Raw genomic sequence first — 27,617 nt, forward strand, 5'->3', positions numbered from 1 at the left:
GAGCCCTGCGGACCAGCAAAGCAGGGCCAGACCCAGTTCCCAGTCTGGGGTGGAAACAAGGAGAGGAAGAGGGAGGGAGGGCAAGGTGAGACGTGCCTGTCCCCACGCTGGCCAAGCCTGAAGCTGAGCTGCTCCTGTCTCCCCCCAGCCCAGAGGGGACAGGACATCACCCCCCCAGGCCTGAGACCCCCTCCCCTCCTGCTGCTGGGAAGGGGAAGGTTGGCCAGGCAAAAAGCTCGACCTGCTGGGAAGGAGACACACACTGGACACCGGGTCTTGCAGGGATTTGGGGGGTCCTCCAAGAAAAAGGGGCAAAATTCTTCTCAGACACCAGTGGCACATGTGGCTGCGACACAGCTGGGGGCTTTGAACACCTTTAATGCACATATTTTTTTTTTCCCTTTCGCCTCGTTGAGCTGCAGACCTCGTCCTCCCAACGCCTCGGGCTCGGCATCAGCAGCTCTGGGTCTTTCCATCTTCCTGGAATGCCATCTCACGGTCCGTGCACCTCGTCTGGCAGCAAGGTTGGGGGGGACCCCCAAGTGTGACGTCCTGGGCACGTCTGGCTTCAGCCTTGGGGCTGCTTAGATGGGAAAGGAGGGAGCAAGCCCTTACCCCGGGGGTGGGAAGGGCATCCGCACAGATCCTGCCCGCGCTTCGAACCGAGCCTTGGCTTTTCTCCAGCCTTCCTGGCCACCCGGCCCCCACGGCATCCGCTCACATCACCTGTTAATGGGAGAAACTGGTGTGAGCCCAGTCCCAATCCGGTGAGCATTGGTGCTGAGTCCCTACGGGACGGCCGGGAGGTGACTGTCACGACCATGCCAGCTCCCTGCCCCAGGGATTCCTGCTGTCCCCACAACCACAGTCCCCAGCCCGCCGGGCACCTGGGGGTTTCTACAGGGCTCCGACTCCAGACTCCAGCAGAGGGGACAGGCAGGACTTTGGGATCAGTCTGTATTTAAGTGGCTGGTGACACCTTGGGACATCCTGAAAGAGGGCAGGTGACAGCAGGAGCGGGAAAAATGAGTGTCTAATGGGGAGAAGAGCCCCTACGCGGGTGGGAAAGGGGGTTGTGTCCTGCAAAACTCATGCAAGACCTTTAAGGCGATGCTCCCAAAGCAGTGAGTGCCTGGGGGGCACCTGGGCACTGCTGTGGGGTTCACGGGGTCCCCACCTCCCCCATTCCCACCCGCTTCTCCAAAACATCCTCACCGAGCCAGGCTTTGTGCCAGGTCTCTTGGGAACAGGCTGACCCTCACGTCGTCCCCGGGGTACGCGCTGGCACCTCTTCACTCACCTCCTTGTTGCAGCCGGTTGGTTGTAGGGGGTTCCAACACCCTGGCTGTGGGGTGCAGCCCACAGAGCCCCCACTGCGCTGCTGGGCAGCTGCCTGCGGATGAACATAGACGGCGTTAGCTGCTGTCTGCACCGGGGCTTACCCGCCACATCACCCTGCATGCACCCCTTCCCTTATTCCAGTCTCCTCCTGCATTTTTCCTCTTCCCCAGGGCTGTACCCCTCCCCCCACCCCGCCCCTCCAGCCTTCCCCCCTCACAGCTTTGCAGGGTCTGAGCCTGAATTTGCTCATTAATTGGCCAGTCGGGGCATCCTTGTGTTCTCCCTTCACGTTCAGCCGTCGGTGTTGCTTTATGGGGTGCTAAAGCTGCGCTGACAAGTGCTGCATGGCATAAATCCCCGAGAAGTGCCTGTTCTCGCTGGCTCACCCAGCCCTGATCCCCTGCCAGGGCTCTGTCAGCTTTGGGGGTTCAGGTCCATCCGCCTCCGTGGGGTGGGGAATCAGTGCAGGTCCTGACATTTCCCCCAGCCCCTCAGACCCTGAGCCCACCGATGTCCTCGGTGCACCATACCACGTGCATGGGTGCCCACACAGGGCTGGGGAATGCGTGAGAGTGTTTGCACGTGCCGAAGTTGCCTGATGCTCCAGCATGAATGTCACTCTTAGAAGATCTCCTCCCCAATGCTTTTATGCTTGGGTTTTGCCAGAGCCTGGCTGGGCAACCATCTCTGGGATGCCAGAGCCCAGTTGGGCAACCATCCCTGGGATGCTGCAAAGCCACTGGGGCGCAGGGAAGTTGCTCACTGCCGGAGGGGTCTGCTGCAAGGCCAGGCTCCCAGCAAACCCACCACAATCCCATGTCAGACCCTCTTCCCAGATCTCCCTCACCCCTTCCCTGCGCCAACAGTGCCATGCCTGCGCCCCACCTCAGAGAAGCCTTGCACGGGGGATGCAGGTGCTCCCAATCCCCCTTTCCCGGGGGGCTGCACTGCTGCCTTACGGGATCGGGGCACACACAGAGGCTGCCCGCACTTTCCGGGAGTTTGGGGTTCACTATGGTGCTGGCTCTGCCTCCATGTAGCCAAGGGGGTCCCCATCTGCCCCCCACGTCCCCTCTCTTGTGGGGTGAGACCACTGGAGCTGAGCATCTGTGCAGTGCCCGGCGCAGGGATGGCCGGGGCTGGGATGAGGAGCTCAGCAGCTCATTCCATGCGATGGGAATGGGAAGGGCCCAATCCTGCTGCAGCACACAGTGAGTTTGCCGTGCGCAGTGAGAACCACCGGCATTTTCTCCTTGCTCCAACATGGGGGCAAGACATGAGTGACCCCCAGGGAGTCCTGGGGCAATTTATGAGCCCAAACCTGGGTTTGTGGCACAGCTCAGCACCACTGGGGCCACTGCCTGGGGTATATAACCTCCCTGAGATGGGGCTGTAAGGGGAGAATTGGGGTGCCCAGGGGGTCCTCCCTCCTCCCGCGGCTGCCCTGCCCTCACCAGGCTGGGAACAGCTTGAGTGTCCAGGCAGGGAATTCATTTAAATAAATTTCCATAGGGATTAATTTTGCCCCTTCTCCAGCAGTGTGGTGGAGGCGAGCACACGTGTGTGTGCATGAGAAAAGCTGAGCCTGTTTTGGGGGAGCTGGGGAAACGAGGAAGATGGGGGGGTACCATCCTCTCCGCACAGCCCCATCCACCCTCACTGCCCTTCATCCCTTCATCCCCAGCTCCAGGAAGGTTTTCAGCCCATCCTCGCCCACAGGCAAGCCCAGCCCAGCGGGTGCTCGGTGCCAGAGCTGCTGGTCCTGAGCAGGGGGGAACATTGCCTACAAATCATCCAGCGCCCCAAAATTCAAAACTTTCCAAACAGAGCTACAGCGAGCCAGGAGTCAGCATTGGGTGGCCCAAAATACCATCAGGAAGAGAGATTTTGGCTGTGCGTGAAGAAAATCCACAGGATTTTCTCCCACCAGAAGCCCATGATGCCCCCCCCAGCACCAGGAGCCTTGTCCTGGCTGCAGCTGGGTGCTGGGTTTGCCCTGTGGGTGCCTGACTTGGGTCCTTCTACACCAAAATTCGACATTTTTGCTTTTTGTTGCTCCCTGAGCAGTGCACAGGGAGGCCAGGCACAAACCCCTGGCAGGGCAGGGATGAGGAGGGATGCGGCGGGGGCTAATCTGGCACAGGGCAGAGGGGGTGCCCCAGGGTGCCACCCAAAATTCTGCTGCCGAAGGCTCCCGCACCACTGAGTAATTCTGCCCACAGGTCCCCCTGAGCTCTGCCCACCCGCAGCCCCGGCAGCTCCCCCCCCCCAGCCAACGGGGATATCTACGCTGGGAAAAGCACTCCTGGAGCGGCCGCACAGTCTGGATGCTTGGAAATCCCAGGAGCCAATAATCTCATGATGCTTTTCAGCTTTTTCCAGCCCTCCCCAGGACCCCTGACACGGGGAACACTCTTTCAGCTAGGAGAAATTATAAAACCCCCCCCCTCCCCGTTAAATGAGCACAAGAGCATCTAAATGACAGATGCGGGTTTTTTTCCATTCTGCTTAGGATTTGGGATTCAAAGCATGAGACGGATTCAAATAACCGGGGGAAATAAATCAGGGCTAGTAAACACTTGGAAACAAGCAGAGCAATAGCTATTTTTGGCTGTCAAATTTGGGAGGTTTTAAGGCTCCTTCAGGGCACGAACTGCTGCAAGAATTCGTTAGCGCTGCAGCAAAATAAAAGCACGGCGAGAAGGGAGAGTTTCCTTTCTCCTCCCAGGGAGATGGAGACGGGCAAAACCAGCAATTCCAGGTCTGCCGGGAGGCTCGCACTACAGAAATGCTGCTTTTGGGCTCTGGGGTGGAAAACAGGGACCCTGGGAGATTCCTGGAGGGAATGTGGCCGTGGAGGGTCTGTCCCAGGAACCTGCCATCTCTCCCAAGCCGAGTTTTTTTCCATTGAGGCTGGAGGGAGCAGAATTAAACCAATTTCTTTGAAAATGCCAAGCAGAGCGCAGAACATCACGGGGATTGTTTGAAAATGAAACAATCCCCTTTCAATTTGGATTTTCCACCGGAATCCCAATTTTTCAGTAACTCACACATGCCTTTGGGAAAGCGAGGCTGCTGGAAGGGCAGCTCTCGCCGTACGGTGCCAGCCCCCGCTGCCTTGGGCTCTAAAGCACCCACCTTTGGTGCTGCAGCACCCACCAGCACCCAGCACTGCCCCAGCATCCTGCACCTCGTTTGCTTGAGTTCCTTAAGGCTCGGAGATTCAGGGAAGCAAGGAAAGCCCTCAGACCTGCTGGCGGCTGGGCTCGTTAGTGTAATTTTGGAAGCCTCGGCTGCCCCACAGCTGGGCACAGCTCTGCCTTTAAACTCCAGGAGCTCCAAAGCTGGGCTTGTAGGGGATGGGGGTGAGATTTTTGGGGTGTGCAGTGTACCCCAAGCTCTTTTTTTTTTTTTTTTCTTTTTCTTTCCTCAAGAGACCCTGCATGCTGCACACCTCCTGTTCCCAGGTAAACTGACCTTGCTTTGTGTCCCCAGCCTGGCCGGGAACCCAGAATGGGCACCCACTGTCCATCCCAGAGTGGGCAGCCCCTGTGAGTGCTGGGTACCTGGCCCATGGGGCAGCACCCAAATAAATTGAGCTGAATTATAGTTTAAGGCAAAGCTCAGCATCAGCATGGAAGTTCTCTGCTCTTTGCCATGGAAACAAGCGTTGCTAAGGGATTGCTTAATAAGGAGTAAAATATTCTAAAAATCTAAGTTTATGTGGCAGCAGGATTGAACCCCCCGTCCTGGGCAGGGGATGGGGCTGTCGGGGGCTGCCCTTGCAGCAGCTGCCACACACAGCCAAACGCTCCAGTTCTCCATCCATATGGAGAAACTCCTGGCACAGGGAGAACCGGGCACAGGACAGGGGGTGCTGGGTGATTTGGAGTGAGCACAGGCTTCCCAGCCGTGGTGGCATGGCCCTGGGGTCACTCCAGCACGGAGCTGGGGATGTCAAGTCTGCCATCCTTTAGAACAAGCCTATATGTTATCAAATACACTCACAAAAGGGGGCCCCAAGGGATAAAGGCACCAGCACTGCCCCCTCAGAGCAGGGGCGATGCTCTGCTCTTGCACTGTGCCTCAGTTTCCCCTCCTGCATGAGCAACGCGGTTGCTGCCATCAACACCTGAGCTGGCGATACTCAGTTAACTTTATTAATTTTATGGGCATGAGGAAAGGGGCCGGGGGGGTGGGAATAATACAGGCAGGGGCCACCTCTGACCTTGACCCCTGTCCTGGCTCCCTGCGGCAGCTGGGCCGTCGCGCCTCCGCCGACAGCTCAATGGGCGCTTTGTCCGCGCCCGCCGGCCCTGCGCAGCCCCGTCACCCCCAATAATATTTATGGAGTCGGCAGTCACCTTCTCCCCTGCTCCCTGCATCTCAATAACAGCCAGGCTGGTGAGATCCAGGGAATCGGGGAATTTATAGTCTGGAGAGTTGCTGCTCTTTAGCCCCGTGGGGTGCAGAGCGGTGGATCCTGCCCCTTGCAGAGCATGTGCATGAATAATGTGCCCCGGCTTGGTTCTGGGTACTGTTTGCAGCCCTTCAGCTTTTTTTTTTCTTCCTTTCTTTCCCATAAACCCAGCCTGTTTAAAAGCAAACAGGTGGGGCTATTTTCTCACTTTTCCCAAGTCTTGCAAAGCTGCTTTGCTCCCAAACCAGCTTTGGGGGGGTAGAGGAGGTGGTACAAGTGCAACGCTGATTTATTTTACTGTGTTTCTGCTCATGGCCCTGATTCCTCTATCAATTAAAACAACTGAAAGCTCCTTTTCAAAGCTCCAGCATTTAAGATCCTTCTGCCAGAGATGCTGTGGATGGGTGCAGCCCCAGTACCCCCGGGCATGGGGGTGTTCGGGGATTGCCCTGAGCCCATCAAAGTCCTGGGAAGCCCCCTCAGCATCCCAGGCTCCAAAGCAGATGGTTTAAGCAAAAGTGTTTATTCAGGAAGGGATCAACCAGGGAAACCTGAACATGTGGGGCAGAAAGAGGAGGATTGGTGAAAACAATGATCCCAGTTTCCTGGGATCTGGAAAATCCTAGTAAAAGGTGATTTCTCCTTGATGGGTGATTCTGGGCAGGAAGGGGTGGGACATGAATCCAAGTTCCTGCAGAGTTATTCCAAACCTTACCAAAACCAGGGCTGAAGCAGTGGATCTCTGCGGGTGGGAAACTGGGCCAGTGTGGGCATCCCAGGATGCTCCAGCTGCACAGAAATTGGTCAGTTGAGTCGGATGCTACTGCTGCTGTTCCCACATGGATAAGAGTGAGAGCCTCTTGGCACGGATCAGATCCTGAGCGATGGGGAATTGCCAAGGCTCACATCCTTCCCTGCTTCTTGGGGGAAAAGCCAGCCCAGAAAGGATCCAGCAGATCCCCCAGATGACTCGCCAGACACCCAGGGACTGACACTGATGGCTCTTCCAACCGCCAGGCTGGATCTTCAGGAGCCCTAAATCCCCCCCGCAATGTGGAGCTGCTCCCACGTGCTGTCCCCAAAGGCATGTGCTTCTCCGTCCTGCAGGAGCTTGATTTTGGGGCTGTTTCAATGGACTTTGGGAGATGCCCCAGCATAAATGAACCAAACTGGTCCTTTCCCAGCTTTGCCATGATCTTCTGATAAATCCTGTAGTTCGGAGCAAACTAGCCCCTGGCTGACGGTGCAGAGCGGAGCAATCCTCCAGTGCCGACGCGTGTTTCCCTGCTGGTTTGGTGCTTCCTTCTGTTAATCAAGCTGGGACGTAACAGGCAGAAAGGACCGGGATGCTGGGTACGTCCACAAACCCCCCCTGCATGGAAAATCCGTTTTTGGGGCTCTTTAACCCCAAAGCTGCAGGTACCGCTGTGCTTCAGGCAGGGTTTTCCTGGGGCTGGGGGGGGTGTGGCTCATCCTGACACCCAAACGGCACATGGGAGAGAGGAGGAGGAGGAGGAAGGATGCTGGGGAAAGCAGAGTCATGATTTCCACACACGCTGAACTTCTTTATAGCCAGTCCATCAGGGGAACAGCTACAGCCTCGATCCCCTGTTCCCATCGCACTGGGGCACCCCAAGGAAACACGAGCATCCCCCAGCACTACCCTGTGAGCCAGAGCAGCTTCCAGCCTATTTAAAAAAAGGAAACCAATTTATCTTCCTCCTCCTCCACTGGATGCAGGTTGGACGGCGCCGTGGAGCATCCTGCCACCGCTCGATGCTGAGCCATGTCTGCACAGCCTGGAGCTGCCACTTCCCAAGGCCACAGCGCAGGGGCTGGTCCTCACTGCACCACAGAGCATCTCCCGTCGGCCTCGCGCGCATGCGGCTTCTTCCCATTCCCCTTCCCCAGGGCTCGTTCAGAGAAATGCTGCATGACACCGGCCCTTGAGCATTGGCGGCTGGAGATGAATCTGGAATGTCACCTCCTGCCACCGCCCTCGTTCCCAGCCCGCGGAGCAGATGCATGGGAGATAACACACCCCTGCAAAGAGCAGGGTGAGCAGAGGAGGATGGGAAAGTCCTGAGAGGCAAATATAAACTGATTTTTGTGAAGCTGGAGCGCCGGAGCTCCTTTATGCAAAGGGGTTTGTGTTGTTCTCCATGCAGGGCAAGAGCTGCAGGGTGCTGATGGAGCTGGGCAAGACGGTTTCTGGAGATGCCTCAGGCACTTCAGGCTTAGTCTGGGTGGGAAGTGGGGGTTTAGCTGCAAGAGGAGGGTATGGGTTGGGGTACAGGGAGAGCAGGGGGCAGCTCGTCAAGGGATGCCCAAGCTATGGCTGCCACCAAGCCACAAAGCAGCTTGCAAAGGGCTGGACCCACCGGGAGGGGGTCTGACCGCGGCCCCTCGCCAGCCTTGTGCCCCCTTCCCAACCGGCGCAGCCCTCCCGGGAGCCAGCTACCGGTGGGCGTCGGAGGGTGGTTGTAACAAGCATCATTGCCGGCTTGCTGAGCTAGGCATAATTGTTGCAAAACCGCTGCGCACATGCTGAGCTTCATAATTATCAGGCTTGTCTGCCAGGCTCTCCCTTCCCCCAGCACAACGGCACACTTGATTATGATTATGGTGGCTAATTTTGTCTGGTGCATCTTAGGCATATGGGCCCCCACCTGCTCTGAATATGCAAACGCCGCTGATTTGCTCCTCGGTGGCCGGGCCAGTGGGCAGGCGGGGAGGGGGAACCTGCCCAGCGCCACGAACAAAGAAACCCCACGCAGCGGCGCGGGCACAAAGAGCCACCGGCACCGGAGCTGCCCACGGCATGGCGGTGCCCAAGCCTCCGGCTCTGCTTCCCATGGGCGAGATGGAGCATCTGTGAGCAGCGAAAGCGCGGGGCACGTCGGGCACGTCTAGGGCAGTGTGCACACGCACACCCCTATATAATCAACACCCTACAGACAACCCCTGCCATGCAACCCCTGGTGTTTGCTGGCTCCAGCCCGCCTTTCCCACATCCACATCCCGCAGCCTTGCAGAACCTTCCCTGCCCACCAGAACATATTGTTTGGTGACACGTAGGAGGGGGGTTTTCGCTCGCGTGTCGGTAACGCTCATAAAAGCATCCGTGCAATGGGGAAGGGCAGCTGAGGTGGTCTCACGTCTGCCTTGCCGGGACTGCTGTCAGGGGGGCTTTGCCATGCTAATGGATAATTAGATAGGCAGACAGACTGACAAGGATCCAGATGGATGGATAGATGCCACGAGGATCTGGTGACAGATAAATAGGCAGATGCTAATGGGCAGCGCAAACAACAGCTCAGACTCCTGCTAATTCCCACTGTAATTTTTAAGCTGTCTCCATCCTCCCCCCTATCTTCCCCAGTGCAGAGCTCTCACCAGTGCATCCATCACATTATTTTTCTAAAAAAATTATATTTTTTTTGCACAGAAGTAGCATAAATGGTCTATAAAGGCTCTAAAGAATAACGAGCAGCAGTGAGCTGAGGTGGGCGTCGTATGGGAGCTCAGGGAGGTGACACCCTTGGGGTTACCCTGGGACCAGCCAGAGCCAGGCTCGGCTGTTGGGAAGTCTCCATCCCTCCTTCCCCGGCGCTGCCACCATCTCCTCGATTTATTTTCCCAGTAAAAAAAAAAAAAGAAAAAAAAAAGGTTTGTCCCTTTTCTTCCACTGTGGAGGTGGGAAGAAAATTGTGAATGAAGGGGAGGAGGCCGAGGCAGATTAGAGCCAGAGAGCCGCGGCGGAGCGGGTGGTGGAGACAAAAGAAAGCATCTTCGCTTGTTTTCCCTTGCCGCGGGGAATCCACGTGGCGGTTGCGGGAAGGCGGGGAAAGTGGGAAGGGGAGATAAATCCTGCTGGAAAGCTTTCGGCGGCGCCCACACTGCGCGGGAGATTTATAGCCCTGCGCTTCACAGCCACCTGCCTGCGATGGGTGCTGCTCACCTGCTCGGCTGGGCCGGGCTCATTAGCTGGGAACCCTGGTTAATGAGATATGGGGTTGCTCATAGACCTTTGGGTCTTTCCAGTCTGGCAGGGACATCGCTGCTACTGTTGCCACCCTGCTGCTCCAGCCTCGGAGGGGCTGAGCCCTGGTGTGAGCCGCAGCCTCGAGCATCCTCTCATGGGTACCAGCCCAGCTCTGCCTCCTGCTAGCGCTGCCTGGGCTCCTCTGTCTTATCTGCCCATCTCCCGCTTTATCACCTCTCCCTGATTTGTCCCTCAGCCCATCGCTCTGTTATCTGCTCTTTTCTTCCACTCTGCCCCTTTTGCTTCCATATTTTTTATTATTTCTCCTATATTTCTCTCTCACACTGGCTTCTTTCCTCCCTTGCTCTATAGATTTCCCTCCTTTTTCTTACCCTCTCCCTTCTCCTGCTCCTTTTCCCTCTCTCCAGTGTATTTTCTCCCCCCTCTGCCATCCCAGGAGCGGTCGGCAGGACTGTGGCCGTGGGGACGAGCATGCTGGTGCTGGCCTCCCCATGAAGGTGGGTCCTTGGGCTGCCAGGTCTCCTGGTCCTATTCCAGGCTGAGCTAGGAAATACATCTCAGGAGCAGGCCAGAGCCTGGTCTGGGATGAGGAAGAGCCCGGGAACTGGTCCCCAAAGGCACCCAGAGCATCACTGCCAGAGCTGGGTGTGAGCGCCCTGTGCCTGCCCTGAGGAAGGAGCTGGAGGAGAAAATCATCATTTCTCCCTTATTTCACCCAAACTGAGGCCAAGGGGGAGGCTGGGGATGTGGAAGGGCCCTGGCCACCCCGTGTTGGTCATCACGGGCACGCCAGCCGTGGGGAGTGGGTGTCCACGGGGGGGCTGGGGGGTGCATCCAGCACCCACGATGTAGGTCAGAGCCAGCTCTGTGGGGGAGCGCAGGGGCCCCCAGCCCCAGGATCGCCCCCGCCTGCTGCCAAGCTGCCGGCTGGGATTATACCCCTGGGAGCCTCTTACCAGCACCACAGATAGATACACCCCCCCATCGATGTGTGTATCTAGACGTATCATCTCAGCCTTTTCCTGGGTTTGGGTGGAAGCAGCTTGCCGGTACAATTAGAAGTTTTACCAGAAATGACCCTGTTGCAAATATTCCAGTTTTTAAAGAAGCTGATTCGCATTCTCAGCAACTTGCTGAAAAAGTGCCTGGGGGCTTTTCTGACGAGCTCCCGCAGGTATTCCCAATTTCCTTCGCTTGCTTTATGAGGTAAATGGAAAAAAAGAGAAATATTTTCCTTATAAATATAGATAGATGTATAAAAAATATTCCAGGGAATTTTTTTTTTCCCTGTGCAGATCCCATTTTCCAGGAGCTTTCTGGTCTCTGCACCATCACCTGGCTCAGGTGTATAAAGACCCAGCAGTTACGGGTCAGGGTGAGTGGATGGATGCTATTAGGAAATGTAGGAATGGGAAAAGGTTTAATTCCCAATTTAAAAAATAAATCCTTTTCTGGGCACGGAGGTTGGAAGCTCCTTCAATTCTTGATTCTTTTCCTTCCCATCACAAAATACCCTGGAGAAATCCCAGCTTCACCTATCCCAGTGCATCAGCCAAGGGCAGCACATGGGTGACACCAGGACCCCCACGGCACATAAGGAAAAAAAAAGACAATATTGGAAATGTCAAGATCAGAGAGGCTTAAAATACCACCCAACTTTTGGGGAATTAATTTTGGACCCACTTCTTGCTGTGGCCATCACCGGCCAAAACCCCACTTCTCCTTCTGGGTAGTCGCCTGCATACCTCTGTGAGCACCGGGCTTTTTTGGGGGGATAGACAGGCACCCCCAGGGTTCAGACATGGCTCTTGACCAAGAGGGACAGGATCTAGCACGGGAAAGGGGGCAATGATGGCATTGCCTAGACGAGGCGTTTAATTAAGATGCAGGAGCGGTACTTTGGGTGCAAAAAGCGGAGGGGGAAGGGTTAAGGGGCGGCGGGAGAGAGGGGTGAGAAGAAAGCCCGAAGAAAAGAAGGGACCTCATAGCACCCGGCAGGGCTTGATGGCTTAATTACCATATTCAAATCTAATTAATTCCCCTTTGCATAAAAAGGCCACGGCGGGCGTGGGACCAGCCTTGCAGATGGCGTCTCATGCTCAGCACCATTTTGGGGCCGCCGGCCATCTTAGAGCGAGGAGGAGGAGGAGGAGGATGGCTTTTGCCCGCGGCACCGAGCATCTGCTCAGGGCACCCATCGGGCACAGCGCTGCGCCGGGTGCCGGCACCAAGCCCCACCGACCATCATTAATATCGCTTTGAGGAAGAAGAGGGTATTTAAAAGCAAAGGGGAGAAGGAACGAAGCAACAATGAATGGGGAGGGGAGTTCAAAGACATGGGGCGTCATAATTTGGGGGTATTAGTATGCCCCTCGCCCTTGGTTGGGGCTCCTCACTCCATCCCTGCACCTCGGGGTCTCCAGATGGGACAGCGCCGGTCTCCGCGGATGGAGATTGACGGTCGATGTGGGGATTAGTATCCCCAGAGGTATTTGCTGGAGGGGGTGGGCAATGGGGAGCGAGGCGTGGCGGCAGCCCCCTAAAAAGCAGCACTGACACAGCCCTGTGCCATGGGAGCATCCCAGACACATCTCCAGAGGGTGAACCCACAGGGATGCACCCCACATCCCCCTTGGGGTGCCAGCCAGCAGGAAAACCAAGAAAATCCAGCCTCAACAAGGAGATACTCAAAAGCCTTCCTGAACAGGCATTGTTTTGGGGGAAAACGGGATAATATTCCTTATCTCCCCATTGTGCAACTGGGAGTGAACCAAATCCCTGCCAGAAAACCAGCCCCGAGAGCGTGGGCTGCCCACGGGCATCACAGCAGCACCCGCACTGGCTGCCAGGCTCACGCTGGGAAAGGTGAAAGTTATTTTTTCTAATGTTTCGGACAGCTTTGCTGTCACGTGAAAAAACCTGGAGGAGTGAGGACTGCAGGGGATGTGGGTTTTATCCCTTGACTGACTCCCAGGGATGCGATGCTGCTGCTGCTGCTGCGGGGCTGCGCACCTGCCCACCCCCTTCCCCAGAGATGCTGGGGGCTGGGGTGAAACCGTCACCCCAAAAGAGGCTCCCAGAAGGAGCTGGGAGTCACTTGGGCAGCGAAATCCAGTGTCTGCCAGCAGACAAACGGGATTTGGGGGGTTTGGATGGGGCAGAGCATGAGGATCTGTGGGTGGTGTGGGAGGCTGCCCACCCAGCTGGGGGCAAAGCGAGAGGCAAGGGGGGAAGATTCCCCCTTATGCCATTTAGTCATAGAAAAGGATGTTTTTGAGTCATAAAGATTTTTAGATGTACATTAGAGAGGAAATAGGGGAAAAGTCAATTATTTTGCAATCAAAAGCTGTTACCATTAGCCCAGCCCTCCACCAGCTGGAGGTGGGGGGTGGGGGGAATTTAAATGTTTTCAAAAAGAACTATAAATAAAATGGGGATAATAAGTGGGTTTTTTTCCCCAAAAAACAATGAGAAATAAACCAGCATGGCACCTCCCAGCCTGGCAATTGCAGCCGCTTGCCTGGCCCCAATGGCGAGGAGCAATGCAGCCGCTCACAGAGCTGTCGTGGGTGCCCCTGCTTCTGCAGCGCTGCTCCCTGGACCCCCAAATCCCTGGCTGGAGAGAGCCTGGCGGGAGGTTGTGCGGGGAAAACCCAATGCCGGCGGGCTGGTCTTGCAGGAAGAGAAAGGAAAGCAAGAAAATCCCAAACTTACCCCATTCAGGAGAGACAGAGGGGTCTCAAGCATCCTCAGGGCAGCGCAGCTAGCTTCCCGTGCCTGGCTCCGTGGGCGCTGCGCTCACCGTGCAGGGATGTGACCAAACCAGCCCGTCCCCAACAGCCACGTCCAACTTTGCTGCTGCAAACCCATGGCAGGAGCAACCTTCTCCCGGTCTGGTGGCTCCCAAGGGCAGGAAAGCTCAGTCCACAGCACCCCACAGGGCTCCTCTCTCTTTTGATTTCTAGGGTGCTGCGGGGTGGGTGGTCTCCCCATCTCTCTGGCTGCTTCGCCCCATGCCCGTCACCGGTGAGGGATGCTGCTGGACCGTGGTGATCCAAGCAACGCGGGGGTTTCTCCTCTGCAAAAAATAAAACAAGCAATGCTGTCACCTCCAAACCCAAACCGATCACCTCCAACCCCCCCCTCCCAATCTCACACTACTCATCAACCGAGCCATCTTACCCAGCCCAGCCGCCGTGCCGGGCAGGCCCATGTGGCCAAATGATGCTTTAAGGGGATCGCAAAGGTTTCTCCTGGCACTGCCAGAGCCTGGCGAAGGACCTCAAGGTCTCCACACCCGCCCCCATGTACAAACCCCACATGGCAATTGGGCTCTGGCCACCTGCATGGGTCCAGAGGGAGGGTCCGTCACCCCATGGATCACACCCCGCACCGCATCCCACGTCCCGTTTTGCAGGCGGGATGGCATTGGCAAGGGAGAGGAGCCAAACCCTCCTGGGAGCCTGTGGGAAGGGAAACCCTTCCGATTCAGATGATGGGGGCAAACATCCTCCAGATGTGCCCTTGTCACCTCCCCCATCCCCCCAGCCCCCACCGCCGGTGAGGGGGTGCCTGGGTCTGCCCCAAATCAGCCTTTTTATTACCATCATGGGATGGGGAGGCGAGGACTTCCACCCTCGCTGGCCCCAGCACCCGTGTTCACCCTGCACAACCCTGCTGGGGGAGGGGGGGGGGGGGAGGCACCCATCAGCCCATTCATTTTACTCCCAAAAACTCAACCGCTCCAACACCCCTCAACATCCTGAGGGTATCCAATGGGAAGAGAGGACCCCAAAAAGACTGGAGACAGGGTGGGTTGACAGCGCTGCCCCAGATGGGTGGTGGGAGCTGGGGAAGGAGGGGGACACACACCAAGGGGATGCCCAAGGGGACGGGGGGGGCTCAGACACAATGCTGCCATTGAGGGGGCCACACCGTGGGTCCCGGCCCTTCCTGCCCAGACACAATAGGGGCGGCCCCGCGCGCCACTTGTGCGCATTGTGCGGCGGCTGCCCCCCCTCCGGCCCCTCCTTTCTGTCCCCCATCAGATAATGGATCTGCTTTGTGTGCTTGGCTGGACAAGGACTTTGTGGCGGAGAAAGAACCGATGTTTGTCTGTCAGAAGAGATCGGCCAAGAAAGGGACGGGGAGGAGTGGTGGCTGCAGCAGGGCAACATCCCTCGTCCTTCCTGCAGCATTGGCCTTGCACGGCCCCGTGCCATCAGCAGGATTCCCAGCGGTGCCGGGTGGGGGGAAAGTCCTCGCTGGGAACTCAGGGTGGCACAGCCTGGTGACTGTGGTGCTGCCAGACCTGTCACTCAAACCCCATCCCTGGTCTCAGTGAGCATCCCAGCCAGCATTCCAGTGAGCATCCCAGCCAGCATCCCAGTGAGCATCCCAGCCAGCATTCCAGTGAGCATCCCAGCCAGCATCCCCATGAGCATCCCACCAAACATCCCACAAAACAGCAGCTCCCCTCCCCAAGCCCAACACAAATCCACAGTGGCAGAGGGTCCATGTCCCCCTGACCAGCTCCGGCCCCCTAACCCCTCTGAGCCCCCTGCCCCGTCCACCGTTCCTGATGGAATCAGCAAAACCTACAGGAGATTAGTTCTTCGGCTGCCTCGCTCTTCCTGTACCGGTGTGCGGGGAGGCAGATGGGATAATCCCCAACTTCAGCATAGCCAGAGCCGCAAAGAGCAGGATTAATAAGAACTAGGCTTTCATTTCGGCAGCCCTGAACAGGTCCCTTTTCCTGCAGCATCCCCAGTTCCAGCACATCAGACAATTAAGGGACAGGGGAGCTCTGCAGCCGGTGGCCACATCCTAGCTGCTCCAGGCGAGGAAAGCCAGCCCTGGCATCATCCAGCTGGGAAAACTGCCCGATTTCACCCCAACCGAGCAGCCAGCATTGCATGTGCAGGTACATGCGTGTGTCCGCTGGTACACGCTACTGCCATGTGTGCACTGCACAGCCCCGCACGTTCCCGGGAACCAGGGCAGGGTCCTTCCAGCAGCAAAACCTGCACAAAGCCAGGCTGAAAACTGGGATTATTTCCTGTTAAACCAGTTCAGGAAACGGCGCAATTTATCCTGTTGGTTGGGGCAGGTTTTTCAATTGCTGAAATTCTGTTTTTTTGCAATCAGATCTGTGCAAATGCTGGCGTTTAAGGAAAAAATGGACTTCTGTTTCCCAAAATTTTAGCTTGATCATTGGTTTCTCGATGGGCTGCTGGGTCTGTGCTTGCTGCTGGGCACTTGTGGGACATCTGCCAGCCCAGACCCTTCCCGAGGGGGCCAAGGCCAGGACGTAACTTCAGGAAAAACCCAAACCCCATGGCACCGGGAGTGGGTTCATCCCACCCATGCTTCCTCAGCACGGTGGCAGTGGCATTGCCAGCCCAGGCTCAGCATCCCAAGACTCCCACCCCGCACCCCACACATGGGTGGCATTTTGAGGTGACAACAGCCATGGGGCTTGGGGGTGGCAGCTCAGCAGCACATCCCCCTTCCCCGGTATATTTTGCTGCTGGTGTTCGGGGTCCGGATACCCACAGAGGGTGAGCATCTCCAGCAGCATCACCCGAGGGGACCTCAAACCTGCATCCCAGGTGCTCTGGGGCCGAGCCGGGTGGCTCATCGCCCGGCAGGGAAAGCGGCTGGGCCGACAGGATGATTAGGGTGGCCTGTGGAGTAATTATCTCATTGGGCAACTAATACCCTTTCAGCAGGAGTGGGGTGGGGAAGTATTGTTCGGGCTTAGGGATTACATCAACCCGGCTGGAGCAGACAATGTGCTCCCCCTGGGAAGAGGCAGCTCAGCCCCAGGGGAAGAGGAGGGAGGCAGGGGCTGGAGCTGTCTCAATTAGTGAGTGTCCCAGTGAGGAAGAGGGTGGTGGGGGCTCATGGCGGGACATGGGGAGTTTAGCGAGGAAGGAAAGCACCCTTAACCCTTCATGCTCCTCCTGTGAAGGGACTCGGTCCTTTACCCTTGCGTGAAGCCACTCAGGGACAAGGAGATGCCAGAAGGGCTGAATGCATCCCCTCCTCCCCAGGAAAGCAAAACACAGCCAGTTTTCTCCTTTTTTCTTCTTTTTTTTTTTTTTTTTTCCTTTTTGACAGCCCAATGCCAGCCCTTCCCAGCCTCCCTGCACAGCAGCAGCATGTCAGCCACTTCGTCCTTGTATTGGGGACAGGCAGCGCTCTGCCAGCCACGGCCACCCGAGGGGCCAGCCAGGCGGCAAGCAGGGCATGTCCCCCTCCCCAACCCCAAAAAGCAGTGCCAGGGAGGAGGGAGATGCCAAATCCATGCACCTCCACCCAGCACCACACAGCACGGGGCACAGCAGGTCTTTGGCATCCCCCTGAAGCTCCAGCTCGGAGCCCACCCGGCATGGCCACCCGGCGCTGGCTGCCATGGGGTTGGGGTTAGTTTTGGCTGGGGTCGTGGTAAATCAGGCGTGAGGCCGGTGGGCCGGCAGCAGCCACCACACCAGGTTACCGGCTGAGCAAGGGGCTGGCTCCACCTGGCCCTCGCCATCCGTGGGGTGATTAAACACGGGGCTCCCAGCTGCCATACATTTTTAAATAAATGAATAATACATAGTGGGGTGATAAATAAATAACGGCCATACATTTGAACTTAGCCTCTGAGAAAATCCTTTTAGTTCAAAAGGACCGGGGCGCTTGGAAAGGGGAGCCCATGCATTTTGAATGGGCTGCCATCAAGTGTCAGGGCTTGGCAAGGGAGACGAGGGGGGAGGGATAAAACCAGCCTCTACACAAGCCGGGGCGGGGGACGACAGGGATGAGGGTCCTTGGCCATCGCCAAGGGCAGCTTTGGTGGGAGCAAGCAACGACGGCAGCCAGGGCTGCGGATGCCCCGATGCTGGGCACCAAAAGCCCAGTGTGCCCCAACCCCCTGGGAAGGAGGAGGACGAGGATGGAGGGTGCTGCAGCAGGAGGTGAAGGGCAGCCCCTGAGAAAGGCGAGCGGCACATGAAAGGTCCTGTCCCGCTAACCCCAACTGTGCCGAGGAGGAGTCCCTCTTTAGCGGAGCAAAGGCAGCGTTTACTTAGCAGTGGCCCTATAAAGAGGTGGGTGGCCCTGGAAGGCGGCCCAGACAAATACGAGGGGATTAGACAAGTGAAAGGTGTGAGCGGAGGGGTGAAGGGGAGGAGGATGCTCAGGGAAAGCTGTTAGTGGGGGCATAACGAAGCGCCCTGAGCAGGGAGGGGGCGGCAAGGCAGAGGTGGGTGGGAGCTGGATGGGGGGAACGGTATTGTTGCCTTTTTGGGGAGGAATCCAGAGAGACCCCATGTCAGAGGAGCTGGCATGGGCTGGCATTAGCTCTGAGGTTGCCCCAAGCCCCTGCACAGGGTGGCTGACAGCACATGCCTGCCCTAACATGTGTCCCTGCCATGTACATGTGTGTTCAGGCCATGCACAGCCATGCACATGCATGTCTGGGCTGTGCACCACCATGACACATGCACCCCAGCCATGCACAGCCATGTACACACATGTCCTGGCCATGCACACGTGTCTTGGCTGCACACAGCCATATACACACATATCCTGGCCATGCATACGCATGTTCTAGTCACACACAGCCATGCACACACGTGTCCTAGCCATGCACATGCATGTCCCAAGACAGGGTCCTGCTGGGACTCGCTCCTTTGCCCTTCATGAAGCCCGAGAGCCACAGAGGCAACTTTAATTCTTTGCACAAACTGCTCCCGCTCGCTTGCATCGTTAAGTGGGTATTGATTTATTAGGCTGTAATTTAAGGCAGAACGTTTTAAAATGAACTCACACACCAAGCCCAGGCACGAGAATAAACAAGACCTGATTTATTTGCAGCCCGTCTCTCAGCAGATGCCGGGCTGGGCCGGCAGCACAGCAGGGCGAACAGGGACAGGAGTCCCTGCAATCGGATCCTGGCTTGGGAAGACCAGGAGAGGAGCATCCCCCTCACCCCCTGCACATCCCCCTGACAGGACGGCGGAGCAGCCTCATATGCACACATCCTGCACCCTCCAGTATCCCCATGCAATGTCCCCCAGACCCCCCCGAGTGCTGGGGTGCACAGGATGGGGACGGTGGCAGCGAGGGTAGGGGCAGGACCTGCCAGACCCATGGGACAGCAGGTGGGATGGGGCCATCACCCATGGCCTGCACCGGTGGCATCGTATCAGGACTGGTGAGATCCCACAGGCAGCACCGGAGCTCCCGGGATCACGCCTCGTTCAGGCTCTGGAAACTGCAAGCTGGGGGGGAGGGGGGGGTTGAACCAATCCTTTAACTTGGCCCCAGAAAAGCCGCACAACTTCACACCACCCCCACCACCCCCGACAAGCAGCCGCAAGGCCAGACCTCCACCGGCATCAATCAGCCACGCTCCCCTGAATGCACAGCACTGGGATGGCGGGGGGGTCGTTTCACCACCCCTCCCAGGCTCAGCATCCCCCATCCGCCTCCACCAGCTGAGTCCCGGGTGTCAAAACCCCGCCAGGTCCCATCTGCGAGACCTGGCTACTGCGGCACATTCCTGCGAGCCGGCCCTGGAGCAGCAGCTGCCGGACAGAGCCGATCGCTGCCGCCACGACGCGGGCAGCTCGTCTTGACCTTGCCAGTCAGGTGTTGGGGGGGAGGGGGGGGCGGGAATTATTACAAAAAAAAAGAAAAAAAAAAAAAAACAACCCACCCTGGGTGCCGCCAGCCGTCGCCGGGGCACGGGGAGGGTTTAATGCAGCGGGGACCATAATGGGGCCGTCTGGGGGAGCGAGGGCGAGGAGAAATTAGTGTCAGTGTGTGTGTGCCTTAAACAAACCTGCGCCGGGGTGACGTGAATGAGGGCACAGCCTGTGTATATATTAGTGATGGGATCTGACCTCGCTGGGAGGGCTCCTTCCCTCGCTCCGCTCCTCTGGGCGTGGGAAAAAGGCCTGGGCTCTTTTCACAGCTGTTCTCGCTGCTGCACTGAGCTAATGGAGGGGCTGCCCGGCTCCCTCCTCCCCCCGCCGCCTTTTCAGTCCTTCAGCAAAAACCCCCCTTTCACAGTCCCTTAAAAACACACCTCATTGTTCCCGCCTGGATTGCATTGAAATGCCACTCGCACCCCGTCTCCTGGAGCAGCCGGCCCCAACTCCGGCTCAGCTGCGTGTGCACACGCGTGTGCAAGCCCGGGTGTGCGTGGGAGCACACGTGTGCCTGTCTCAGGTTTATGCATTGCTGCTGGTGCAGAGTTTCATCCCTAAAGTCTGCTCTGGAAGGGGTGTCTGGCAAGGGAGGAGAAATGCAGAGCCAAGGGGGCTTTCCACGCCCTGGGCAGCCAAGCCAGTGTTAATGTCCCCGGCCTGGACCCCTCCCATCTCTCCCTTTTATCCATCTGCTTTGATTTTGATATAAAAAATAAGCCAAAAGGTACCAGCACCCATCCCTGATTTGCAAACCCAGAGGCACAGCAAGCAGAGGACGCATGGCTGGTGGTCACACCCCCAGCCCACAGCACAGCCGTGGGGACTGCCGGGGACCCCAAAGACACCAGCATCACCCTGAGCTCCTCCTGGTCCAGGTTTCACCACCAGCCTTTGATGCTCTGGGAGCAAATACTCCCCACCTGACACACGAAGGGATGGGATTCCCCAGGGCTGGGGCGGTTCAGGCGCATCACACCTCGATTTCCCCCACCATGAAGCCCACAGGTTGCCCAAAAGTCTGCTCCAAGCTCTAGAAATCCAAGATTTATAGAAAATAATAAACAGCCATGCAAGGATCAGCCCTCGCCTGGTTTCCCAGGGAATTAGGGCAGAGAAAGTCTGGGCTCAGCCTCTCAGGGAGCTCCAGGGATGGCGGAGCCGGGGGTCTCACTCCTCACACAGCCGCCGCAGGGGGGGGACCAGCCCTCAAAGGCAGCGGCAGCAGCACAGGCGCAGCCCCCCCTGCCCCCAGCCCCACCATCATCCCTTGTTTGCCAAGGCCCAGCCCCAGAATAGCACCGGGATCGTGCTTTTCATTAAAAATAAATAAATACATTTCTGGTGGCAGCGGAGGAAAGCATGAAAACACCATCCCCAAAGGCTCGAAAACCAGAAGGCAAAGGCAGCGAAACCCACAGTTATTATTTTTTGAAGCAGCTGGGATTTTTTAAGCTAATCTCCTGCTGTCCTTGTGGGGAGGGGGGGGCATCACTGGCTGGCGTTCGCAGCAGGGCAGACAGACCGACAGGACAGCATCCTCGGGGCCGCTCGTGCCTCCCCGCGTGCTTTTCCCGCTGACCTTTCCCCGCTGCTCTGATAGATACTTTCTGACAAAAGCGGGGACATCGCACACCTTCCGTCCTTGCTCCATGCCCAGCGCAGGGACATCGCCACTAGCAAGTCCCTGTCACCGGCTATTAGGGGGAGAAGGTCTCCGCCGCCACCGTGCTCTTTCCGCATGAGTGCCAGTGCCGGTGCCAGGCAGGGGGGTACCCCCAGCCCCCCAGTACACAACACACGTGCCCCATGTTCACCGTTTAGAAATGCAAATCTGTTTAACAGCCACACGCGGGTTTGTTATCGGCAAGGATGAGCCTGAGCTCTTTGAAGTCAACATATGTATATGATGATGCACATATGTGCGTGACCTACATTCGGAGCAGTAGCGCTTCCCTGGGGTGGGCGATGCCCACACGTGCCCGCAGCAAGGGGGCTTGGCCAACCCTCTCCCACTGAAGCACCATCAGTTCCCAAGGGGCTTTCCCTGCACCAGGAAGATTTCTGATGTGGGGAAGGGGAAAGGCTTCAGCAAACGCAGCTCTCTTGGAGCATCCTGAAAAACCGCTTGCCGAAGAGCCCAAGCGAAGCGTTTGGCTTTGGCAGCAGTGACAAAGCGCAGCCACCAAGGCCACATCCTCAGCACCCTGAGCATCACCTACATGCTGGTCCCCCCACACCCCACACCTGCCCCCTACCCCAGTCCCCACATCCCAGCGCAAGTGAGCACCCACCCTGCTCTGCTCGCTTTCAAATATTGCCATTTCCATGGCTGGTTTTGACTTCTCCACCCAGCTCAGCCATGGGTTTCCATAGAAACATGATGATATTAAACTGTAAATAATAATTTCTCCATAAAAAAAAAAAAATGGGGGAGAGAAAGCAAGGCTCCAGTGGAGTTGGTGGACTGGGAACAGACCCCGACATCCTGGGCACCTGGCCCCACACGTGAGGTCTTATCTCACCCCCCGAGGCTGGGTCCCATGGGTGGAGGTCCCACGCGCACCCCTCCGGCACCAAGGAGGGCTGAGTGCTCTCGCACCGCTCCATCCGCTGCCGGCACCTGATTTATCCATGTCGGAGACTTCAGCCTGACATCTATAAAAATTAGCAGCTAAAGCCCCAGCCAGGCCATCCTCCACCGGCTCTGGGTAAATAAACAGGAGCTTGGCCGCCGCAATGACACATACCTGATGGGGAGGAATTGTTATTTACTGTTGCCTCTTCAATGGTTATTTTTAAATAGCCTAAAGTTAAACACATCACTGTTTTTCATTTTCTCCTGCTCGGGGATATGGTTTTGTCTGGGGCTTTTACCCTTTCTGTCTATTTAAGTGATACTTTTTATCATAAATTACTTTTTTTTTTCCCCCTCCTTGCTATCAAGTTGGAAAATCACCAGTGTGCGGCGGGAGGAGGTGGCGGGGCTGGGGGAGCAGGCATGGGGACTCTCTCACCCAGGGACAAGGACATTTGGGTTTAACGACCTCCAGGCACACGTGTGCGATGCCGGCAGCCAGGATGGCTGCGAACACGGCTCCCGACACCCGTCCCCAGTTAAAACCCCAACACCGCGCTGCTGGCAGCAAGAGGCAATCTTGGGCGGTGTTATTTTTAGGGCTCTGGCAGGCGAGGTGCCGGCCCTGCCATTTCGTGTTTCTCGGCTGAGTTTGGTGCTGTGGGGTGGAGGTGGAGCTGCCTCCTGGCTCCTCTCAGCACCCTGACGCCCGGTATCCCCCCAGCTCCCTCCATCCCTCACAGCACAAAGGGCTCCATCCCATCCATCCCCCTGCCAAGCCCAGGGATGGATTCTGACCACCCGAGCTGGCACGGCACGGTGGCACCATCCCAGCATCCCAACAGTTCTCGCTATTCCCATCTCCACAGCTGGGCCAGGGTTTTGGGGAGCACCCCATTGCCCCGGCTCGTTCTGCTCTGCCAGCACTGGGATGCTCAGCCTGGCTTCTTGCTCAGCACCAGGGACCAGGACCCCTGGGGCTGGCCGGGCTCAGCCCAGGGCTGCTGCTCCCCCCCGCCCAAAGTAGCTGGGCTGAGCGCCCCAGCAGCGCCGGGATTATCCTCAGCGTAACATCCCCTGGGAACAAGATTGCAGCTTAGGGCCTAATGGAAAAGAGGAGAGAGATGGGATTAAAAGGAAAATAATGACTATTTCTTTAGCGAGGCTGGGGAAATGAGACGGGGATTAGCGTCCTCTTTACCAGCGGTCCCCAATCCCACTGGGCGGTCCTGGATCCAGCCACGGCAGCCAGAGATGCCTGTGCTCAGCATCGCTCCGGAGGGTAACATAGGGGTGGCAGCGTCAACCCCAGCGGGATGGATCCAGCCATCCCCAGCATGAGGCCGAATTGCCAGTACCAGCTCCAGCCCCATCACCCACTGCATCCCTCTGCCACCGCTTCTGCCCGTGCACAGGCGGCACAAAAAGAAGGTGATTTTGCAAATATTTGCCAGCGCGGTGATTTTCCTCTCCCTGCAGATTTGCTGGGAGAAATTATAAAATATTCTGCAAGGAATAAAACATTGAAAATTAAAACTTCACTTGCAAAGGCACAAGCCCGAGAATAAACCTGAAAGGCTCCTTTCTCTCGCCTTCGGTTGCACACACCGCGCGGTGCAATTGGCTGCTTCCCTGGAATAGATTCAGTTGCTATGATACCAAGTTTGCTTTTAACGAACCCCAGAAAATTAATGGTATTCAGCAGATAAGTCCTTAAAGTGGAACCTATTTTAAGAAATTCTTGCTAAATGGTTTACAAGTAGTCAGGAGGGAGGAGAAGCTTTCCCAAGCGTGGCAGAACCTGCGCTGGTTCCCCTCTGCTCCCAGCCAGGATAGCAAGGTGCGTAGTGGTGTGTTTTGGGGTACCCTTCAGCCTGGGACCATGAGCAGCAAGGGAAGGATGGATGCACAGCACCTACTCCCTGCACTGTGCACCGTGCATCCCTCCTGCCGCCGCTTTGCATCCTCCCAGCTGTCCCCACGCGGCCTCGCTGCTGCTGCACCGCTGCTCCCACCAGCCAGCAGCTTCCTCCGCCTATGCTGCAGAAACACGGGCAGGTCGGTGCAGGAAGCCTCTGCCCAAATCCTGCCCAAACCCACACAAAGCTCCAGCATTCACTGCTGGTCCACATCCTGGAGAGATGCTTGAAGGGATGTAAGCGGGTCTGACATGGAAAGCCTGCTCCAACAGCAACCTGACGTCCGTTGGAGGAGCTCAGGACAAATGACTGAGGAGCAGGGGAAGGTTTTCATTCCCCCAGCACAGTGGCCCATCCATCCAGCCCCACAAGCAGAGCACAGGGTGGCATCAGCCATCAGACAGAGCACATTTGCCCCAGGGACCTGTGTCTCCACCAAGGAGACAAGCTGGTGCCTCTGGATGCCGCAGCGGCCCCACGTTGTGCTGCAGCAAAGGTCCTCACCTGGCTCAGCACCACCACGGCAAAAACACCTGCGCTTCTGTCCCCATCCCCAGGCTCCAGGTAGAGCAGCTCCATGGGGCACAGCGTGTACAAGGAACCATCTTCTTTTTATCCCACACCATATTTTGGGGTGTACAGAGGCCATCCCTGCTTTATCCCACACTACATATAGGGTCCACATCCTCCCTGCCCAGAAAAAGGCCCAAATTGGGTGAGCCCAGGCTGTGAGTGCAGGCTGGGGGTGCAGGATCAGTGCCAGGGATCACAGGGATCCAGGACAAGGAATCTGCCCCTCTCCTGCCTGAACAAAGCCAGATCTATCGGGAGGGAGGAAGATGCACCCCTGCCTCCCACACCCCAGATTCCTGCTCTGCTGCAGACTCCAGCAATGCCAGGTGAAAGAGGAGGCACAACCCCACCTAGAAGCCAGGATGTGCAGGGCAGGGAGAGGCTGATGGAGCGAGGGATCAAGGTGTTGAGATTTAATATTTGGAGCTGATGCTCTTCCCCTTCTCGTTTCTCGGCACTGACCCAGCCAGGGAATTGGTGCACCACAGACCCGAGTGGCGAGGGGACCAGCAGCCATGCCCTGGTGCCACCACCCTGCTGGGGCTGCTGTGCCCCTCGCGCTGGGCCTGCCTCCAGTGGGACAGCGGTAGATGGTGCAGCATGGCCAGGGCCTGATCCTGTGATGGTTTAAACACATGGGTGCCCGGGTCCACCTGCAGAGCATCCCTGCTGACCACTGCCAAATGCCCGAGAGCACAGGGCCAGACTCTGTGGCCGTGGAGGGGCCTCCCTCTGCTGCCCACTCCAAGCTACACCCTGAACCAGGCACCTGAAAACACCTTTCCTGAGCTTCCCCAGAATAACTGGAGACCGCTCAGCCTTCAGGGACACCACTTACAGCCTTTCCCCTCTTCCAACATCCGCCATCGGGGCCAGATCCAGCGCTCCTGCTCCTGCACGGTCCCTGCAGCCCCTGGGCAACCCAGGCTCAGCCCCATGTCCCTTGCACCGGGAAGTCTCCCCGGGTGCTGCGGGGACTGAGAGGAGCCGGAGGGAGCAGGAGGGAAAGAGGGAGCTGGCTGCATGCAACACCCCAACCCACGGGCAGCAAGGGACAGCACGGAGGGGTGTGGGAGGGAGCAGGGGGATGCTGAGCCCAGAGCACCCTTGGAGCGATGCTCCCAAATCTCCCTCTCCAAAGAACAAAGCTGCAATCTCTCTGCAGATGCAGAATAACCAACAGGCGACAATGATTTATTTCTCTTCCCCAGTAGATAAATCGGCCTCGGAAACATGTTTGCGCTAAATTACAATTTGCATGTGGTAATATATTTAAGCAACTTTCCTTCTACTTCGTTATAAACAGGGTTTCTCTGGGGGTTATTTCTGAGCTGGCCCCGTTTAATTTATCTCCGGCACACCCAGCACAAGCAAGCTTAATTGTCGACGTGGAAATTAAAACCACAGTGGAAAAAAAATAAATAAATAAAATCAAGGTGCTGGGTTTGTAGGTAGCCTGAGGAAGCCCAGGTTGGAATCAAAATAATCACCCCGGCACAGGCACTAGCTCTGGGCCTCAATAAAAATGATTAAAGACAAAACCCCGCTGAAATTTCCACTCCACAGCCACGTTTGGCTTCCAGCCGCTTTCCCCCTTGCAAAGGCACCAGGGCCAGTGCTTCGGGGGGGCCAGCGGCCACCGAGCCCCTCTCCTGCCGGGAGGGCAGGGCTCTTCTCCCGGAGAATAGCGAGCGGGTTTTTACATTCGGTTCTCTAGCTTTATGATATCACATACACTCATACAGCTAGATAACCAAAGAGAAAAACCCACCCAGGTCTTTACCAAATGGGCCTCAGCCGCGCCGTGCACCCGGGGGTGTTTTGCTCCCACATCAGAGCCCCCCAGGGTGGTTGCGATCCACATCCCCTCGCTGCCAATAATGAAGAAACCCCAATGGTTTCGGTGGGAGACCAAGAATCTGCCCCGGCATCTTGGGATGCAACATGCAACCCCAGCCTCACCAATGCCTGCCCGAGCACCCCAGCTCGACGTCTGCACCCCAAAAGGGACTTGCACCCTGAAGTGGGCTCAGCCCCACGCAGCCCCCCACGGCCCAGGGGCCATCGCAGGGCAGGATGCTCCCCCAGGATCCATCCCCATTCACTGCGGCCCAAGGATCTGCCTCTTTCCCAACCCAAATTTGCCCCCAGACCTACCCCGGAGCCCGCTCCCACTTTATAATTACTGGCATGGAACTGCTGAGTCATGAGAGTGGCTGGGGAAGGGACGGCCCCAGCCAAAAAGGGCCCCCCGGGGGTTTCCACCGCACCCCCACTCTGCTCTCCTCTTCCTTGCCTTTCTCCCTCACCCGCTCCCTGCAGCCGGGCCCTGCAAACCCGAGAAGGACCCCGCAGATCCTGGGGGCCCCGGACCGTGAACCTTCCGGGGGGTGGACGACACCCTGCACCCCCCGGGGCGGCCCTGTGCTCTCCCACCCTTGTCGGCAGGGACCCGGCACCGCCGGGAGGCTTCAGGCACCAGCACTGGGCACCAAGCACCGGCGGGGGATGCTCCCGGGGGGCTGCCCAAACCGGGGGGCTCCGGCCGTGCGGATGCTCGGAGGGAAACTCGGCGGAGCGGCTGCCCCCGGCCCTGTCGGGGGACGGGGAGAGGACGGGGGATCCCGGGAGGCGGTCCCGGGGAGGGGGTCCCGGGGAGGGAGTACCTGCTCGCCCCGCGGGGCTGGTGCTGCCCACGGTCGCCGTCAGCTCCGGGTCGCCGCATCCTTCCCAGGCTGGCAGGGTGGGGAGGGGGCTTGGCCCGGGATGGAGCCTGGATGCTCCCTCCCGGTGCCGGTGCGGGTACAGGTCCCGCTCCCGCTCCCCGGCGCCTCCGGGACCTGCCTCTAAAGTTGAGGCAGAGCCGGCGACGGAGGGATGGCTGGAGGGCGGGGGAGCGCGGGAGGAGGGACGGGGCGGCCGGCGGGGACAAAGCCCGAGCGCCTGGGCTGGGACAGCCCGGGCGTGGGGCCGGGGCAGGGGTCACCCCCCCCCCGGGGGGCAGCGCCATTCGCCACGGCTGCCGCTCTCCCCGGGGGCCGGCCCGTCTGCTCGCCCCGGGCCCCCCCCCCCGGCCCCG

The 27,617-nt window shown here is 57.8% G+C and overlaps 1 long non-coding RNA gene across 1 annotated transcript; it reads right to left on the minus strand.

The window, feature by feature from the left end:
* Positions 1–225: 225 nt before the first annotated feature.
* LOC114014045 (uncharacterized) lies at positions 226–27,617 on the minus strand. Its single transcript, XR_008747344.1, has 4 exons — positions 27,205–27,617; positions 13,482–13,845; positions 1,301–1,393; positions 226–726 (listed from the first exon to the last, which is right to left on the minus strand). It is a non-coding gene; the product is annotated as an uncharacterized LOC114014045 (long non-coding RNA).

Source organism: Falco peregrinus, chromosome 5, assembly GCF_023634155.1.
Source record: "Falco peregrinus isolate bFalPer1 chromosome 5, bFalPer1.pri, whole genome shotgun sequence".
In the NCBI taxonomy this organism is placed as follows: domain Eukaryota; kingdom Metazoa; phylum Chordata; class Aves; order Falconiformes; family Falconidae; genus Falco; species Falco peregrinus.